The sequence below is a fragment of the Canis lupus genome, chromosome 20 (genome assembly GCF_048164855.1).
Source record: "Canis lupus baileyi chromosome 20, mCanLup2.hap1, whole genome shotgun sequence".
Classification (NCBI taxonomy): domain Eukaryota; kingdom Metazoa; phylum Chordata; class Mammalia; order Carnivora; family Canidae; genus Canis; species Canis lupus.
In genome coordinates this window covers 9,832,639-9,850,044 of record NC_132857.1, presented here as the reverse complement: position 1 = coordinate 9,850,044, position 17,406 = coordinate 9,832,639, and positions in this window count along the sequence as shown.

Sequence of the window (17,406 nt, the reverse complement as noted above, 5' to 3'; positions counted from 1 at the left end):
ACTGCCGAAGGCAAAACTAAATAAACTGGATGGAATTAGAGATAGAGACAGAATGATTGTGGAGTAGGTGTTTTGGAATGATGTTCATATATGTACATCTCCAAACACAACACTACTAACACTACTCTACTCCCACCTTGGGAGAAACGTGTAAAAAAAAAAGAAAGTATAAAACACAAATAAACCTAAAAAAAAAAAAAAAAAACCTGAATAAAATGACATACAGTTCTGATTTCCATTAAAGTCCCTAATGATGCTCATTACAACCCTAACTGCATTTTAATGCTGAAATATAATGCCTCTATTCATCATCAGAATGGAATACGGATGCTGACAATTGACGAAACTTAATAATAGAAGAGTTCACAAAATTCAAAACTCCCTGTGTATATTTTCAGCTCGAGAGCAAATGTGTGATGGATGTTGATCAGCTCCCAGTAAAGTGAAATGACACTTCTGAAAGAGGAAATAAAGATAAAGTGCTCTAAAAAGGTTAAGCGGCATCACTCATTTGGGCGAATAGGCACAAGACAGAGTGAAAGACTTCCTGACAAAATTAAAAAGAATAAAAGGGCTTCCTAATTATTTTTCATTTGGGGAAGGTTATTGTAAAGCAAGTTTTAATAGGTCTAGATTCTCGGTCACATTCTGGCCTCTATCAGAAGCCAGCTTTGTTTGTAGTTTTGTGTCTGTGTGAGTCAACATGCGTGTGGTTCTTTAATTTTTTGAGAAAAATGAGCTCATTTGTTTTTACACAGGATCTTACACTTAGAGGTAGAAATCAGACATGTGGGCCAGCACCATTCTGAGGCCCAGAGAAATTAAAAGGTTAGGAAAGGTCAGCTATTCTGTGGGGATAATCCGTTGTACTCTCTCATCGAACAACTGAATTGTTTGGGAGATGAAAGTTACCACGTTTTGATTCCACTATTACTAAGAAGTGAAAACTTTCAAAGTTTGTTTATGCTTGATAAATGTTCACAATAGACAATTCTGTAAATGTAGAAGCTATTAAGGACAAGATAAACATCACTCCTGGTGTCATTTACACAGATAACCCTTGCTGAGATGGAGAAGCACGGCTTACATTGTCTTTACTTTGGGCCTGGTTTCTCCATTCTGTTCTGTAGTGGTTTTTGTGTTTTGTTTGTTTTTGTTTCGTTTTTTTGTGTGTGTTTTGTTTTTTTAAAATTATATGTCTATAATTTTATTTATTTATTCATGAGACACACAGAGAGGCAGAGACACAGGCAGAGGGAGAAGCAGACTCCTTGGGGGGAGCCCGATGTGGGACTCGATCCCGGGACCCCAGGATCATGACCTGGGCTGAAGGCAGTTCAGCCACTGAACCACTGGGTGACCCTATGCTGTAGTGTTTTTTCCTCCATATTACATCATGAGCATTTTTTTTTCCTGTTAATGGGCTAATTTCAGAAAAGCCCTATCTATTATTTGATAAGAATATATCCTAGTGAATGTTACCCTAGGATAAACTTAGGCTAGACTGAGAATGATCCTAGTGAAACTAACATTAACATTCAAACTGTAAAATATTGTACCTTATCAATTTGTCCTAGTCAGGATGGGGTGACTGATAGATCACAGAGCCTAGAAACTGGCTGAGACTGGGAGTCTTTGGAAGTTTATAAAAAACAAACAAACAAACAAAAAACAAAGAACTCCCCTGTGAAAATATCTTTTTTTTGTGGGGCTATTTCCTCACTACTTGAATTGTTTCCTATGCAAATTTGGCAGTATAAGTTTTTTGGTGGAATAATTTTGAGAAACTTTTTTCTCTAGGAAGTCATTCATTTCATCGAGGGTTTTTAAAACCATTTGGATAGGCTTGCAAAGTAGCCTCTTGTGATTTTTTAAAAATTTCTCTAATTTTTTTAAAGATTTTTAAAAATTTATTCATGAGAGACACAGACTGAGAGAAAGGCAGAGACACAGGCAGAGGGAGAAGCAGGCTCCTTCCAGAGAGCCTGATGCGGGACTTGATCCCAGATCCCGGGGTCACGACTTGAGCCCAAGGCAGGCGCCCAACCACTGAGCCACCCAGGTGTCCCAAAATTTTCTCTACTTAAATGGTCATTTTCCCTTTGCCATTTCTTTATTCTCTCTCTCTCTCTCTCTCTTTTTCTATATCTCTATCTCTGTATCTATTTTTTGATCAAATTAATAAGTGATTCGGTTAAAAAAATAAATTTTAATATATAGATTTGCTCTTTACATTCTCTAACTTATTTGTGCTTTTTTTCTTTATTATTCTCTTTCTTGTTTTTTCTTCCAATTTACTTTGTTGTTCTATTTTGAGTTTCTCAAGCTGAGAATTTAATTCACTTATTCTCATCATTCTTTCATCATAACAAACATACATATGGCTATAAATTATCCTCTGCTCACTATTTTAAATCCCATAAATTCTCTTGTTTTTATTTCGCTGGTATTTCACTTGTATTTTCCCTTTCATCTAATAATTTTTTAGTAGAATATATTTCTACCTTTTTAAAGAGTTTTATTTATTCATACGAGAGAGAGACAGAGAGAACAAGAGCAGGAGAAGGGACAAAGGGAGAAGTGCAAGCAGAGTCTAGACTGAGCAGGGACCTCAACGCAGGGCTGGATCCTAGGACCCAGAGACCATGACCTGAGCCCTGACCCAAAGGCAGACACTTCACTGACAGCGCCACCTGGGTGCCCCTAATCCATTTCTATTTTTGACTTGGCTTTTCCCCATTGCTAATTTTTGGGGTGTATCTGTGTTTTGTAATCCTTCCAGTGACATATTAAGGTTATCAAAGATTAGGATCCTTCATTTCTAATAATCTATACTACCATCATCAGTGACAGAGGAAATTCAAATAGCTTTTGCTGGTGCAATCTTTTTGAATGATTCCAGTGTTCAAACACTTGGCTTGCTGTTCGAGGGGCTTACCATTTTGCTTTTTATTAGCAATGTTTTTAATGTAGCTACTAACCATTTGGGTCTAATCTCTTTTTTGTTTCTATTGTTCTTCTACATAAAAGATTTACTAACTCCTAATACTCTAAAGCCCCACAAGCAGTTCTCAGACTATATTTATATGTTTTATTTATAGTTTATAATATATGTCTATATATTTATAATATACATTTCTATTTTTAAAAAAATTTTGTGGCCTGGCCCAGGGATTCCAACTGCTTTCCTTTCATCTTTCAATCTGCCACTGTGCATGTTATGTTTTGGAATTCTATCCCTAAAAAAATAGCTTCTGTTTCACTCCAGACACTAGTGCACATGTTATTTTAATTTCAATGATTTTACTGGTAATAAATTTTGGGAAATACAGTTATAAAATAACAAACCTTGATGCATTATGAAGCTTGAAGAGATGTTATAAATATCTTATTTAATTTTTCCCATATATGTACTAGTTGCATTTTTCCACATTTTTATTAAAAGGCATCCCAAGCCCATGTGTGAGCCCACCACTTGTACTGCCTCCACTCCATGCAATGAAGTATCAGTACTATAACACACACTGATTCAAAGTTACAGAGTGTAAAACAAGCTCTGATATCAAAACTCTATGTTTACTGAATATTTTGTTTGGTTCTGACCTTTGTCTGTAAAAATGCTATAGCTGTAAACATCCATTCTACACCATTTTCTTGAGCAATAAATTCACTTGCTCTACAAAGTAATATCATATAGCGACTAGAGGTACAAAGCTCTTTAGCTGAAGGGATTTTAAATTAATTTAAAAAGCATTGATTATATTTTATTCAACTATAGAAACATATCCTTATAGTTTTCTTAGCCTAAGGAATATATAGGTCTACCTTATGCTTATATTAACAGATTTTTTATATTAACAGATTTTTCACCATTTGCCAACTTACTAAAAAATATGTTTAAATCACTGAAAAATACACAGTAGACATTTAACAAATAAATTGCTATTAATAAAATGATATGAAAAGCAATATTTTTCTTTTTAAAAAAATATTACCTGTAAATTAAAGTGGCATGTCCTGAAATAATATCCAAGAAGGCAAAGAATTCCATTAATCATATTAGGAAATTATAAAATATACATTGCTTAATGAGAAAATAGAACACTAATTTTTCTTCAGTAGATTCCTTTATTTAATGGATACAAAAAATTGCTAACCTATTAAAAAACAAACAAACAAAAACTGCTAGTCGAAACAATTAGGGGAATTATATATTAAAAACTAAGTTAGCATTTTGTATTAGAATCGCCAGCCGTTATTTAAGAAAAATCCACTAAACTTCACAACCTCTTAAAGTTTGTTATTTGAAGGTAACACTTTTTTTTTCCCAGAACAGATTGTTCTACCAATTTTATCCATATACTTGGTAAACTTATTTCAATAAACATGTTTTTACTTCTTTATCTTCTTTGCCTAATTACCTTCAGATTTTAAGAGAGATCTGTAATATAGAGCTTGATAATATACTCCAGATGTCTTCCATCTGACGATATTGTTCTGAATGTATAAGAGACTTAACAGTTCTCTGTTACCCCTCAAAGAGCAATTTCATAAAGTGAAGTATTCACTCTACTATTATACTGTGGTCATAGATTGCCAGGAACTTTTAAATATTCTATTATGTTATTTGCGTGTTTATCTTTATACCTATTTATTCCCATGATCATGTAAAATTCTTCTCTGCACAAAATATGATGTAAATAAGTCCAGAGAATAGAACGTGAAATAGCTTATTAACTTGTTAAATAATTAAACAAGGATGCTATTAGGCTAAGGTGGCTTTGATGTCATAAGCAGACCAAAACCTAAGCCTATGATAACTTTAAGGCTAGAAAACTAAAACTAATGAGAACCAATCACAATCAATCAACAAGTCTTTAAGCTATAGGCCAATCAACCATTTTCGTACTTTGCGTCCACCCTTTCTCTATAAAAGTCTCCTCAGAGCTCCTGTTGGTGGAACATTCCTATCATTACCTGGTTTAGCACTGCAGGATCAGAATCAATTTTTGTTAAAGGTCTTAAAATTCGTAAAATGCTTCGGGTTCTCTTTAATAACTCCAAAGCATATATTCTCTAGACCAGCTAATAGTGGTCCCATATTGCATCCTTGCCTACTATAACTCTGATATCCAAATCACCAACTTCTAAGCATGTCATTAGTTCCTCATCATCTTGGTATGATTTTCACTTCCCATGACTCACCCTTCAAACTTTGACAAAGTTTTTTTTTTTTTTTTTTTTTTTTAAGATTTTATTTATTTATTCATGAAAGACACAGAGAGAGGCAGAGACACAGGCAGAGGGAGAAGCAGGCTCCATGCAGGAAGCCCGATGTGGGACTGGATCCCGAGACTCCAGGATCATGCCCTGGGCCGAAGGCAGGCACTAAACCTCTGAGCCACCCAGGGATCCTGCCTTCAAAGTTTATCTTAGTTGCCTTACCTTCTAATATAAAATTTTCATCAAATCATCATTGTCATTGTGCCTATCTCTGTGTTATGTGGTGATGAAAAAAGGCCACACTTAGTCCAGAAGAGGTTGGAAAAATGTTATAGCAATAATTAAACCAGCTGTATTTGGAAAGCAGCAAATCAGTGATTTTCAAGATTTTGATTTTTTTTTTTTTTAAGTATTCTCTATACCCAGTGTGAGGATGGAACTCACAACCCTGAGATCAAGAGTCACATACTCTAGAGGCTGAGCCAGCCAGGCACCCCAAATCAATGGATTTCAAAGTTGAGATAATATCCTTCCATCTCTAAAATCCCTCTAAAGATAACAAAAGCATTCAAATCCTTACAAAATCCTAGGCCACAAAAGCATTATATGATTGGTTCATTTTCTACTACCTCCTTCTTCTTTTTTTTTTTTTTTAAGATTTTATTTGTTTATCATAGAGAGAGAAAGCACAAGCAGTGGGGAGAGGCAGAGGGAGAGGGAGAAGCCATCTGTCTGCTGAGCAAGGACCTGAGGAGATGCTAGATTCCGTGACCCTGAGATCCCGACCTGGGCTGAAGGCAGACACTTAACTGACTGAGCCACCCGGGGGCCCCAACCACTTTCCATTTTTAGCTTTCCTGCAACCTTATTGGTTTCCTTGCTCTTTCTTAAAAACCTAAGCTACTCTTATCTCAAGATTTTTGCATTTGCTCTTTCCTCTAGGGGATATTTTCTTCCCCCAGATATACCTTCAGCTAGCTCCCAGGCTTCAGTGAGGATCCTGCTAACATGTCACTCCCTCCCCATGGAGAACTTCTCCCAGATTGCCCAAAGACAACACTCCTACTCACTCCTTATCATTTTACACTACTTATTTTTCTTTGATGCATTCATCATTAATCGATAGTATTTTACAATAGTTATTATCAGTCAGCCCCATGAATTCAGGGATTTGAACAGTTTTGTTTATTACTGCAGCCCCAGGGCCTAAAGCTTCCCTTTGCAAAACAGAGCACTGGAAGGGATGAGAGCAGGCGGCTGAAGGTAATAGAGACCCTGGGGGCTCAAGAGAAACTTTTGCCCTTCCCTTAACTACATAGAAGAATCTAAATTGAAGGTCTTTCCCAGAAGAAGGATTATTAGCAGAGATAAATTTTATCTGAGTGACCATCTATACCTCAGAGCAAATATCTAATTACCAAACATCCACTCTTCTTACTGCCCTGTGAAGCGCAAGCCTTTCCCCTGAAGTCCCAGACCCCCACCCCCTTCTCCTTACTTCAGAACAAGTATACTTCATTCTGCCTGTCTTTGGAATTCCCATGTCTGTGTGGATTCCCTCTACATACATTATAAACTTTTATTTTCTTGGGGCGCCTGGGTGGCTCAGTGGTTGAGCATCTGCCTTCAGGTCAGGGTGTAATCTCAGGGTTCTGGGATCCAGTTCCACATCCGGCTCCCCACAGGGAGCCTGCTTCTCTTTCAGCCTCTCTCTGTGTGTCACTTGAATAAATAAATAAAATCTTTAAAAAAATTATTTTCTCCTGTTAATCTGTCTCATGGCAATTTGATTCTCAGTCCAGTAGAAGGACCCACGAAGGGGATAAGAACTCTTGCTTCCCAAAGTCTTCAATACACTTTTTGAATAAATAAATGAGTTATTCAAATTTTATTGATTGTGTTGCCTTCTCAGGATCAAATACAATAAATAATTTGAGAAAACTGGGTATCTTCAGAGTAAGTTAGACAATCAAAGTGGACTGAAGGGTAAACATGTAGAAGTGAGGCTCTCACAGTGATGTTTGGGGGACAATATGGGTTTTATATGGATGTAGAAAAAAATCAAATTTATTTTGTAAAAATTTTACTTTGATAACTTCTGCCTTAAGATCAACACAAGCTTTAATTTTGAACTTTCAATTAAATATAGATAAGCAAATTCAGGGGTCAAACTGTGGTGGGCAAACCATTCACAAAAATACATGGTGGCCTGCACATTCCTTCCACAGGAATATAACCTCATCTTCAAATAATAAGCCCCATTCTGGGTATGGTACATTTCCAATGGTTCATTATCAAATCATATAAAACAAAGAAAATATCCACCATTTTCCAAAGTCGTACCTCCATCAACTCTATGAAGATACTTGCAATGTTTCCCTGGGTCATTAAGGCACCTTTTGGTAAACATCTCCTATACTTCCTTATATCTCTGAGTAGGGACCCTGATTAGCCTCAAGGAAAACAGGTTTTTAGAAACTAAGGAAATAAATGCCAAGCCATAAGAAAAGATATGAAATATATTTTTGCCAAATTGAGCTTACATTTTAATAACACATTTTACATCACATTTGGTATCCAGCAACTTTTAGTGAGGCTCTATATTCTTATGCAGATTATGTAAAAATGCTACTTGCATAACATTCTGGAAAGGAGATTTAGAAAGTGTTATCTTCTAAAGATCATTTAAATATAAGAGTATGGAGCAATTATCCGTGGATGCTTAAAACATCAGATGGTGGAAAAATCACCTCATCCTGTTCAATGGGAACAATCTGGAGGCAAGTAGTATGTCTTGTAATTGTTTTATTATTTTTAGTTGAGAAGAAAATGCTTACCAGCGTCTGATTACCTGCCCAAACCTATCTATATGAGCAGTTTTCAAGAAAAAAAAATACAACTTGGCAATTGTTGCCTATTAGTCAAGGAAGTACTTACATTATGATGTTTGAAGACACTTTAAAATTAGAAACTTGAAGATTCTTGACATACTTTTTAAGATGCAAAGATGACATGAAAGAAGACTCCGAAGAAACCCATGTTGTATCCACGGAACAGCTGAACATCAGACTTGAGAAAGAAAAGAAAAAAGGATTTTATTCTCAAGCTGCTGTATTTTTGAAATAGCTTACAAATACCAAGTGGAAAACACTTTTGCAATATTTTACACTTTGCAGACCAATCAAATACATCAGAATAGAATATAAAGAATAAAAGGGAGAATCGACTTTCCAAAAATGTTTCCCTTTAGATTATATACTCATAATTCAGCTTTGGATTCTGCTTCTTGTCTCAGCTTCCCTAAATGAATCTGGAGCAAAATGTAAAAATGCATGCTCAAGGGCTGGAAAAGGTCACTGCAACATTTATTCATTCAGCAAATACTTGGATGCCCATCAAGTGCCAACATCCTTCTTAGGCCTGTAGAGAGAGCAGAAAACTCTTACAGAGCTTACATTCTGAGAGGGTTTGTTGTCTCCTGTTATTTTCCCCTTTTAACCGGTCTAAACTGACCATTACTTTTTTTTTTTCTTTTTGTTTTTTCCCCCATTCAGTTCTGTTGTTTCTTTTTGTACCATTGTTCCTAACCAAGGAGTTAGTTTAGACTTACTATCTTGGTGTATCATCAGCAACCTCGATGAAAGTAACAGATAGTTTTACTTCTTTTTAAGCATTCTGTGTGATAGGAAGATGTTTTGGCAATGCACTTAATTATCTTAAACGGTGTTATCCATTTCTCATTCTTTTTTAAGACCTGGAAATTATATGTATTCATTAAACTCTGAGGCTCTGAATGCTTGTAGCAGTCTGACACGCTCCATACTATTTATAAAGGAGGTTTAAGAACAGCAATCTGCTTGGAAGGGTTAGCCAGGGGCCTTGCATTTAACTTTTTAAGTACATTTGCTTGGCGTCAGATAATATGCGTGGTCACATAGCACTAGCACCATTTTATAGAAATACAATGTACTGTTTATTACCGAAATTTACAGACAGGCATAAAACGAGTATGATTTGCTGAGATTACAGAGAGGAAGAAAGAAGGAGGGGATGATTCCCAGGTAAGGGAGTGGTTATCTAGAAGGGTGGCATTGCCATCAATTGTGACAGGGAAGACAGCATCAAGATTGGTGGGATTAAGACTGTGGTTTGGATTTCAAACGTGTTACATTGGAGTTGCCTGTTAGAACTCCAAATGGAATGATCACCTCTGGAGTTAGCGGGAGATGCCAAGATTTTAGGTAAACAGTGAGGTCTCATCAACATCTAGAGTTAAGGAAAGGTCACTGAGGAGAGCTTGGAGATAGGAATTATCATCAGACTATTTGGCTACTGAGAGGGTGGGAAACTTGGAGAAACAGGCACAAGGAGAATGAGAAGAGAGGGTTCCTGTGATAGGAGGAAACCCAGGAGGTTGTGAGGTCCTAAAGGTCAAGAGAAGAACTGGTGGATCAAGGAAAGACCCATCATCCACGGAGTCAAGGTCTGCTAAGTCAAATGCAATGAGAACTGAGAACTCATCACTAGAGTTCGCAGTATGGAGCGTTTTGATAACCTTGCCAAGAATATTTATATATGTCTAAGGATAAAAGCCCGATTCGAGTGAGTTTAAAAAAGAAGAAAAGGAAAATCGAAACCAGCGAGTATAAACAACTCTTTCTCGAATTTGCGCTAAACGGGGGCTGGAGAGAAACAGGGAAGCCATTTATACACAATCTGTTCTTCTTCTGCAAATGAGTCAATAAGAGTTGTTTCTTGGGTATAATATTCTATAATATTTTAAAATATGCCTGAGAATAGTATTCTGTATTTTTTTTTCCTAACTGAACCTACTCCATCTTTTATTATGGGAAAACAAAACAAAACAAAACAAAACAAAAAAAACAAAGAAAAACTCTTTCTTTCTAAAAAAAATATGACTATTTTATTTGGGCTTGAAGTTAAGTGCAACATTCAAAGCCAGGTAGACTGTTGTCTAAAAAAAAAAAAAAAAAAAAAAAAAAAACCCACTATGTTTTATAATACCAACCCGCTGAAGTGTGGGAATTTTGGAAAGAAAAATATACTTAACCTTTCTGTGCTTCATTTTCCTAATTCATGAAAAACTGCTGATAAAATGACTTGCACAAAATAGAATGTAAATATCATATCCATTACTTGGCATCCATACAATCTTTCAAGAATTCTAATAATGCAAAAACACCTCTTTTTTTCTCTTTTGCTACTTTTTTACTTCCCGGGAGTCTTTTCAGTGCTTAATTTGAAGGAAGAGTTTCCTATTCAAAACTTTAAAAAATCAATTACATAACTGGGATTTCAATTTCTAAGTCAACTCTGCAATTGTAAAGGAGTCGAATTTGGAAATAAGCTTGACAGTCAAACCTTTAGTATTGGTTCTATTGCTGCTTAGCACAGGGATGTAATCCTCACAAAAATACTATTTGATCCCAGATAAGGAAAAAAAAAAAAAAAAAGGTAATGGATTGCCCCTCCACATGAAACCATAAAACAGAGTTCTGGGTTGCTGCCATTCAAATGAATAGGAACCGGCAGCAATTCTAACACCTATCCAGTTTCAATTTTGTAACATCTGCAGGCATCATTCTGGAAATGGTAAGCATTTTAATGGTCAGGCCCTGTCCACTTATGCATTACTATTTCCAGCATTATCCCCTATTTCTATCTGGAAAGAGAAACTAAAAGGTGACAGATTGCTGCGAATGAAATGAATGGAGATCCATTTGCATTCATTTCAGCAGCAGCACGCGCGCTACTTTCCCATTCTTTTGTTGTCCTTCAGAGATCTCCCTCTCTGCTTTGGAGGATTCAAGAGCCAGACACTACATTTTGATAATGCAGCTGGAACTCCAAGCGTCAGCACCTGAATTGATTGAAGAGTATCAAACAACTTTATAATTACAGTCCGTCGCTCCCTTTAAAATACAAATTCATTCTGATTGAATTAAGATCGAAGCAGCACATTCTCTGAAAACTGAGTTTTTATAAACTTGAAAACTTTTAAGGATCCAGCGCACACCCACTAATATTCAAAAAGGAAATAGCACGTTGTGTACTTTATTTAAATTTGAAATGTGACTAAGAAAAACCCTTGCATTTTGTTTGGATCCAAAGAAAGGTTGATTTCAGTCATTTAGTAACCATCCCTAGAAATACCATTTTGGGAAAATAATCAGTGTTTGTACTGAACTGAACGTATGACTATGATAATGCAGCTTAGATGTATATGTACTTACTCTGTTTTTATAAAAGGGCTAGAAAAGAAGAAAGGTAATTCTTACTATTTCTAAATGTACCTTCACACATAGATCAAATTTTATCCTGGATTGTACCTTGCTGAAGCATCTCAGCCCATTTGGTTGGCCAATTAAAGGTGAACTAGTCCCAGAAAATAGAGCTAAATATGACATTACTTATTATAATGCCAGATCTGGGGGTGCTTTGGGGGGGCTCAGTCAGTTAAACGTTCAACTCCTGATTTCTTTTTTTTTAATTTTATTTAAATTCAATTTATCAACATATAGTATAATACCCAATGCTCATCTCATCATGTAACCCCCTTAATGCCCATCCTATTAAGTTACACTATCTTCCCACCCATCTCCCCTCCTGCAACTCTTAGTTTGTTCCCAGAGTTAGGGGTCTCTCAGGGTTTGTCTTGCTCTTTATTTTTCCCCACTCAGTTTCCCTCCTGCTCAGGTCATGATCTCAGGATCCTGAGATCGAGCCCCACATCAGGCTCTGTCTGTGTTGGGTTTGGAGACTGCTTAAAATTCTCTCTCTTTCTCCCTCTGCCCCTCCCTGCCCTTCTTACAACCTCTGTCTCTCTCTGTCTCTCTCTCTCTCAAAAATAAGAATAATAAAAAATAATAATGCCAGATCAACAAATTTACAGTTCAAATTGTTCTCTGGAGGAAATTCCTTTAAATTTTAGGAAAAAAGTCTCACTATGTGCTAAATTCCAGCAAATAACCATTTAAGAAAGGAATAAACATATGTATAGAGCCTTAATTGGGAGTTTAATTATAACCAAAATGAAGATATAAATGATCAGTTTTAGTGGTATGTTTCCTTTTTTTCTTTTTTTTTTTCCTTTGCATTCTAAGGGAAATATGTATTTCCTATCAAAAACAAAGTTGTTGGAAGGAAACATTAGACAACTTATAGCAGCTAACATTGAATCAGCTCTGGAATCTCTGTATTTTGCAAGTATAAAGACCTACATAAGTAATTTTGTAATATATTTATATCATGATTAGTAAAGTTGCTAACTGTACTTTAATATTCCTACTTATTTGTTAATACGTTCATGGTATCCAAAGTTAGGGGTCTAGGTATAAAAGTGGAAGAGCATTTAACTTAGAGATGGAATACTGTGCTTCAAATACATTGTATCCATATTTGCAATTTGAAGTATTGCAGTATCAAAGGCAACTAAGATTTGACCTACTGAGAGTTTGAATTTAGGTAATTAAGACACTACAGGCCAGAAGTTTTTCCTTTGTATGAGAAAAAATCTTGCCCAAAATTTTGCCTCGAAACATCACAAATTCATAGTGATGATTATCTTTTTTTTTTTTTTTTAAGATTTTATTTATTTATCTGAGAGAGTTAGAGAGAGAGAGAGATCATGAGTAGGGGGTAGGGTAGAGAGCAGACTCCCTGCAGAGTATGGAGCCACGTGGGGCTCTATCCCAGGACCCTAAGATCATGACCTGAGCTGAAGGCAGCCACTTAACTGACTATGCCACACAGGTATCCCAATTATTTATGTTCTAATACAAAACACTGTCAATAGCTTTCGGTAATAATGAAAAACAGGAAGCACATATAGCAAGAAGATTATTATTTTTTATTGAAATATCATCTAATATGGAAGGCTACTTTTAAAAAGTCCTTAATATCCTTTTAGGTTTATGTTTTTTTTTTTTTAAGACTTTATTTATTTACTTGAGAGAGAGAAAAAGTGAGAGAGCAAGAGTAGGATGAGGGGCAGAGGGAGACTCCCTGCTGAGAGGGGAGCCCAGTGTGGGGCTCGATCCTGGGATCCTGGGAGCATGACTGAGGTAAAGTCAGATGCTTAACCAACTTGAGCCACCCAGACACCCAATGTTTTATTTTCAATAAGCTTTCCCCTTGGGTTTATTTGAAGTTGTCTTGAGTATATTAGTTGAATAAGAAAAAATGGAAAATTTTAAAGAGGAAAGGAATCTTCTCTACTTTCTATTTTTCTAAAACAAACCAAAAAAAAAAAAAAACCACATGAAGGCGCAAACTGTCATTTCAGATTATAAGCAACATTTTTCTTTTCATACAACTCTGGGAATTAACCAAACAAGTCAGAAAAAGGAAAAGCATCAATAACCTCTTTTGTGGCAGTTTTCAGTTGAGTGTTTAGATTGGTGAAATTGCAATAGTGTCATTTACTCAGTATGTGTGTGGATAAAATGTGAGGCCAGGCCAATAAATCCTGTTCCAAATAAATATATGGTAAGGCTTCTATCATAGCAGAAAATAGATTATCCTTTCAATTCACATTTGATTTTAGGTTATATGCAAAAATGTGTATGTTTCATTTGATCTAGGCTTTGACTTACAATATGTCAACATTTGGTACCCATGAAAATGTTGGAGTTTGGAGCCTATGGCTAAGAAAGAATTCTTGAGATGTTTTTGATGCAAAAAGGTAATCTTATTAAAGCATGGGGAATGGACCCATGGGCAGGAAGAGCTGCACTGGGGTCCTGAGGAGAGTGACCTATTATCTACCTTCAAGATGGGAGGTGTTAGGGATGCACAAACCTCCACAGTATTTTGGAAACAAGGGCTCCAGGACCCTAAAGGGCTTAGCTATTGTTAAGAAAAAGTCATTTATTACTGTTTAATAAAAACTCAGTCTTGAGATCCCTCAGATGTGTATCAGTGGGTCATATGCTTGAAGGATGATTCCTAACATGTATCTTGGGGGGATAGAGATAAAGGAAGTTTCCAAAGGAATGTTTATATGTTAAGGTAGACTTATAGGATCCTGGGAGATGGGATAATGTTAAGCTAAGATTGCCTTTCGCCCATCAGCAAAGTATCAACATTGAGGTGACTCACATCCCATAGGAAGGTCACTACCTTTCAAAGTTTTTTTTTAAAGACTTTATTTATTCATGAGAGATGAGAGAGAGAGTGAGAGAGAGAGACGGAGACACAGGCAGAGGGAGAGTCAGGTTCCATGCAGGGAGCCTGATGTGGGACTCAATCCTGGGACTTCAGGATCAGGCCCTGGGCTGAAGGCAGACGCTAAACCGCTGAGCCACCCAGCATTCCCCGGTCACTACCTTTCAATTTAGAGGTGATTTTATATGAACTATGGTGGCACTGTGCATGAGTAGAGATCAGTTGGGTGCCATAAAATGATATAAAACTTCACAATTGGGATCCCTGGGTGGCGCAGCGGTTTGGCGCCTGCCTTTGGCCCAGGGCACGATCCTGGAGACCCGGGATCGAATCCCACATCAGGCTCCCGGTGCATGGAGCCTGCTTCTCCCTCTGCCTGTGTCTCTGCCTCTCTCTCTCTCTCTCTCTCTCTTTCTCTCTCTCTCTGTGACTATCATAAATAAATTAAAAAAAAATAAAATAAAAAAAAAATAAAACTTCACAATGCATAACTTTCACTTAGTATTATAAAATTGTAGCTTAAAAAGAATTTTGAAAATTGTAGCTTAAAAAGAATTTTGAAGATTCTTCTTTTAATCTAAGAGAAGAACCCCCTGTCATATTCATGAAGGGTAGGTAGAATGGCTCCATGGTTTTCAAAAATGGCAGTATGTACCATAATGTAAGGCCATCCACTACGATTTTTGTTGTTGTTTTGTTGTTAAGCACACTCATTATGGTTTTTTTCCTTATTTCTTATTTATTTATTTATTTATTTATTTATTTATTTATTTATTTAAGAGAGAGAGAACATTCAGGAGGGAGGAGTGGAGGAAAAGAATCTCTGGCAGATTGCCCCCTTAGACAGGAGTCAGATGCAGGGCTCCATGTGGGGCTGGATCTCATGACCCTGGGATCATGACCTGAGCCAAAATCAAGAATTGGACGCGCAACCGACTGAGCCTCTCAGATGCCCCTCATTATGTTTTAAGAAAAGAATTTCTTACAGTGAGCTTAATTTACGTTTTTTTTCTGTCTACTGATCCTAATTCTATTGCTTTCACGACTTTGATATGTTCTAATACCAAGACAAGTAGTAATATAATTCATTTAACAAAATGCTCTAGTGTGTGTGTGTGTGTGTGTGTGTGTGTGTGTGTGTGTGCACGTGCTGTGGGGGAAGAAATCAATTAATCGATTTGTTAGATGCTCCAAAGTTTAGATACTGCCATTTATCATCAGGGACATTTTATTTCTGAGGTGTCTCCTCATCACTTTTATTTTCATCCAATAGTGATGCCACCTGACTTTTATCCAAGATCACGTGTGCATTTCACTTGACTTGTCAGAGCCTCTGTGCACTGCTTTTTTCTGTATTTGCCCGGATATCTGGCTTCTTTGGATCAATAGCAAAGTTAAACCTCAATTACAGTCTATTCCCAAAATAACCTTCGTGAACTTGGATCCTAGGTACTCCTTCATCTCACCAATCAGAATCCAACAAGTCCTAGGTTTCTCCTGATTATGAGCCTTTGTAGTAAGCCTCAAGCTTCCCCAGAAGCTCTCCAGGTGTCCTCCTCAGTCAAACTTTCCTCCTGAGCAGACTTCAACAGAGGGCTAATCTCTAAGTACTTCTTTTCCTGCCCCTATTATCAGGTGAAAATAGATGGTCATTCTTTGATAGTGACCTAATGTCTCACCACTCAGTGGTCTTTCTGGAACAGGAATATTTATAACATCTAAGAGCTTTTCATAATTCAGAATCTCAGGTCCTACTCATGACCAGCTGAGTCACAGTCATCATTTTGACAAGACAGCCAGGTGATTTGTATGCACACTCAAGTTTAGGAAACTCTCGTCCTTGGGGCATACTGTTTCTCTGCAACTCAGCATCTCCTTGAGATATTTCTCCCAATTCTATTGGTTCGCCCCCTAGGCACTGACTTGGCTAAAGTACATCTGTAACTGCACATCAAAGATATAACACTATTCCGAATTCCTGGTTCTCAAATATTTGCAAAAATTACCAAATCTCCTTTATTCCCTTTTCAGTTCAAACTTCTCTGATCCCTTCAACCATTTCTCTTATGTAAGTCTTTCCAGATATCTTCAAATCTCAGCCATTTAGAACATCTATTAGGTGATTTCTAACCTGTCAACATCCACAGCAAGTGCAGGTTTCTTTTTTGCAAACTGCACAGAAAACAAAAAAGTGAGAGGTAAATGCAAATGGGAGACAGGCATGACCGATTATACATTACCAGTGTGCTCATGTCTTAATAAAGTTGAGAAATCAATTCAATTTTTGGCTTTTCTCAGAGAAGTGTTGCCCAACAAGATACAGAATGATAAATGTTGACCTCTTAAAATCAGTAAGGTATGAAGTGTAACAAAAATTATTAATATAATCATGTGATTAAGTAGGTCTCTATCAATGAATCACAGCGACGGGATTATTCTGACATTAACTGCAGAAGTGAAAAATTAGGTCATTAGTTAAAATCAAATGCAAATATTGTCAGATTCTGGAACATTTCTTTTTAAACATTAAAGTAGACATTTTCAATTTGCAGAGATGTACACACATCAATTTTAAAGTATATCTCTATGGCAAATAGGTTTTTTTTTTTTTTCATAAAAATAGTTCAGTATTTGGAATCCTGAAATAGATTTTTTTAACCATTTGAAGCATGCATGGCTATATTTCAAAACAAAAGAAAAATTTCCTAAGATTAAATTTTTATTTATTTATTTTTAAAGATTTATTTCTTTATTTGAGAGACAGTGTGAGCAGGAGGAGGGGCAGAGGAAGAAAATCTTCAAGCAGACTTCCCACTGAGGCAGAGCCTGATGTGGGTCTCGATCTCAGGACTCTGAGATCATGACCTGAGCTGAAATCAAGAGTCAGATGCTTAACCAACTGAGCTACCTAGGCACCCCTAAGATGAAGTATTTAAATAAAAGATATTTTATTTTTTAAAGATTTTATTTATTTATTCATGAGAGACACAGAGAGAG